General features: G+C 55.6%; 2 pseudogenes; one reads left to right on the forward strand and one right to left on the reverse strand.

Moving 5' to 3' along the window:
- The window catches only part of LOC104999649, an 18,090-nt pseudogene extending 16,725 nt beyond the window's left edge, over window positions 1-1,365 (forward strand).
- Window positions 1,366-2,536: 1,171 nt separating this feature from the next.
- LOC104999660 lies at window positions 2,537-3,472 on the reverse strand (annotated as a pseudogene).
- Window positions 3,473-3,751: the final 279 nt, after the last annotated feature.

Below are 3,751 nucleotides of genomic sequence, written 5' to 3' on the forward strand. Positions count from 1 at the left end.
TGTGTATTCAGAGGAGGTTTTGGCAAAGCAGGGTGACCACCTGAGAGCCTAGATTTGGGCTCCCAAGACAACCCGCCCCTCCACAGGGCCCAAACCCAGAAACAGTCAACAAGAAAGAGAACAACCCCGTCCTCAGGCTGTCCTTCCCCAGGAAGCTCTGGATAATCATGGAGGATGCGGCCTTCACCTCTGTGCACTGGAACAACAAGGGAGACACAGTGGTCATCAAGGCAGATCTCTTCCAGACAGAGGTCCTCCAGGGCAGAGGTGTGGGCAGGATCTTTGAGACAGACAGCATCCAGAGTTTCATCTGTGAACTGGAACTGTATGAGTTCAGTAAAATCCATCCTTTGGGTAGCTCTGAGGGGAAAAAGAGGATGATGGTAAAGAAGAAAGCCCTTCCAGGGAGACTAGACTAGACGAGCCAAGTGCGGGACAGCTTTCATTTCCCAGGAGAACTGTTTTCTCATGAGAGGGTGGTTAAGGAAAGAGAAGAAAGCAGGGCCTTTCGTGTTCCACAAATCCCCTTAGACAGGATCCACATGGGTGACTCCAGATCCTGAGAGGCCACTTGATGTCAGGGACCGCCAGTAACTCCTCAAGCGAGACCGACCCCAGGGGAGCTCTAGGGAGCACACTCGCTAGGGGCTCATAACCTGCCAGGAATGAAGAGACCTTATCTCCCTCCTTAGGGAAGGCCAGGACTGTGGTGGGGAGGAGGGCATCGAGGAATGGCTATTCTTCTCCACAATGGCTAAAGTAATCCATGTCCTTTCAGACCTATCACAGCTCCAACTTTCAGAGAGACAAGCCTCTCTTCCTGCAGAACATCTGGACAAAAGGCAACCCCATAACAACTGCTCAGCCCGCCGCTGGCACAACGACTCCAAAGAGAAAGAAGTGAGCGTTGACGACCAGACACTCTCCTCGATTCCATCACAACGAGTCCACCCAAGAGGCTGACAAGAAGGCCCAGAAGGGAGCCCCAACTGCTCACGGAACCCACGGCCAGCACTCTTTTGTGTTCTGTGGCCTCTGGTTTATGGGCAGTGTAGCCATGCAGGCCGGGCAAACCATCTTCCCAGAGAACAGAGAAGCCCCAGTGGAGAGGGTACGTCCAGCAATGCCACATCTGTACCCCCAGCTACTGATGGAAGGGACACCACTGGGGAACTGTCCGAGAGCCCCCCAGAGTACCCAGGTTATGGTTTGGTGATGATTATGTACGGCACCTATTATTCCATCGTGAAGGCGGCCATTTCAGTTGTGCCCCCAAACGAGGCTCCTGAGGTGGAAGAGGAGCAGGAGTCCTCAGATTACAAGCGTGCCCTCTGTGAGCAGTTCAAGGACAACCCCAGTCCCTGAGCTGCCAGGTCCCCAGGGACACTCAAAAGCACTCTCTTGTAATCAAAAATCTATTTCTGGCTCTAATAAAGTAAAGCAAAACTTCACTGGAGTAAATAAAGAATTGAACAAGAACTTTGAGTCTGTGTTCTTTCTATCTGTCCATGCTATTCACACACGGCACTGGATGAGCCACATGAGGCTGGAAGCCCACGCCCCAGGAAAGCTTCAGATCAGTCCTCATGGTCCATTCTCATCTGAAGCAGCAGCATTTCATATGCTCGGCCAAGGGTCTGACCCACAAGCTGAGCGCTGAAGCGAACCCAGGACAGACTGGTCCCTGTGCCTTGCCTGCCACTCAGCAGACAGCCCGGCCGGGCTCCTGACCTTGAGTCATGTCACCTTCCATGAGTCATGCACCCTGAAGCAGAAGGGGCTGCTCCTGGGTCCCCCGATGATGCCATAAGTTTCTAATCAGTAGCTGAGAGTCTCCAGCTCCCAATCCAGGGGCCTCCCCAAGAGGCCTACTGGAAAGTAAGGTGACCTCACCAGCCAAAGGCCTTGCAAACACATGACCCCAAATCCAAAGACAAGTACAAGGTTTCCACAAGATGAATACTAGCCCTTGTCATTCTGAGCTCACAGCTGTATTTAAGAGGCTGTCTTTGGATGTGGAATAGCCAGGCGCCACGTCCAACACACACACTTTGTGAGCCAAGGGACACTTTTCAGCAGGGCAAGGGTCACCTGCAAGGACAAACCACGGCCTGCTTCTGGGCCTGTGGGCCTGTCCACGTGCCGGAGGCCTTGCAGGCTGCTGATGCTCAGTCCAGCCCCTGGCCCTCCCCCATCACCCACTGGACACTGTTCCAACATTGGGGAGTTTGGACCAGAACATAGAGGGAAAAGCACTAATCGGTTTCTTAACAACACATTCACAACCACCCAGACCCAGCAGGGCTGAAACAAGTGGCAATGCCACTTTTTTGTGAAGGTCAAAGTCCCGGAGACTCTCGCTGAGTCCAGAGCAGCAACACACAATGGGAGTCTAGGGCCCGGCCCTGCACCAAGTGGGCAGCCCACCACCAGGCAGGGCCAATTCAGACTGAACCAGGAGAGCATGTCCAGGGCACGGCGGTGACTGGGCAGTGTCACCATGTGCTGGTGTCTCAGTCACCTTCCACTTGAGAGCCTAGTCTGGACAGGCCTTCTGCCCAAAGGGGATCAGGTGCTCGAAGATGTCCACCTGGAAGATGTCCTTCCCGGCCCTCCCTGGGGCAGGCTGCACCAGCCAGTAGGGGTTGGTGAGTGCAGTCAGTACTTCTGTTGCATGCAAGGCAGCAGGGCTTGATTCTCCAGCTCCTCCACCTCGTCTGGACCTAGGTTTTCTGGGCACAGCAAAGTGACCCCAATGTCCACGAGACCTGCATGCAAAGACAGGACACAGAAGGAGAACAAGGTGATTCCAAGTCACACCTGCTAGAGACTAAGACCGCATTACGGAAGGGAACCTGGGTGAACTGGATCCTCTGTCTGAGCATTTCAGCGGGCTCACCTCGGCAAAGGGAATTCAGGGCGAGGCCAAGCGAGGGAGGGAGCAAAATGAAAGGGAGAGGCCTGGTGCTCCAGGAACGCACCAGGCCACAGGCAGCTCTCAGTCTGCCCACTACAGGCTGCAGGGGCAGAGCAGGAGGGCCCAAGCAGGGAGCCTGTGGACATCAGGTCCCCAAGTGATTCACCAGCACACAGGTGTTGCTGTGGGGCCTCACCCTTAGGGAGTCAGGGGATCTGCTCTGGCTCTGCTGCAGGCAGTGGGGATGGGGAACCCAGGCTGGGTGCTGCTGTGGTGCCTCTCACATTCTCTGCCGGGCACACACATGCACATATGTACATGCACAGAGACAAGTGCCACATGCAGACCTGGATCTGGGCGGGGCTCATCCACTGGAGCTCTCTGCTCCAGCAGCTCCCATCAGGCCACATCCTCCCAGTCCGGTGCCCAATGTGGATGGCCAGGGTACAGTGCCAGGTCTGCACAGCTGGGCCGCCACCACGTTTCCAGGTTCCTGACACCATTTAAGAAGAAACCTGGATAAGGCTTTCAGAAGGACAGACAGCCAAACTTCATTTCCAAGGGCTCCTAGGGCCTCACGTGGCTGTGGAAACACAGATCCACAAAGGCCAGGAGCCTGACACAGCGGCCTCCGAGCTCACAGCCCTGGGCCGGACATCAGCCCCACGTGTCCGAGCATCCTCCAAGCTTGCTGACACAGAGGGGAGGGTCACAGAGGGCTGGCTCCTTCCATCCATCTCCACACTGTCTGTAGACAGGGGTTGGTGAGTCAGAGGACCCGCCCATCACATGCAGTCTGTGGGGAGGTCAGCAAGGAGGGCAGGACAGCAGGAG

The sequence above is a fragment of the Bison bison genome, unplaced genomic scaffold (genome assembly GCF_000754665.1).
Source record: "Bison bison bison isolate TAMUID 2011002044 unplaced genomic scaffold, Bison_UMD1.0 scf7180017864360, whole genome shotgun sequence".
Taxonomy (NCBI): Eukaryota; Metazoa; Chordata; class Mammalia; order Artiodactyla; family Bovidae; genus Bison; species Bison bison.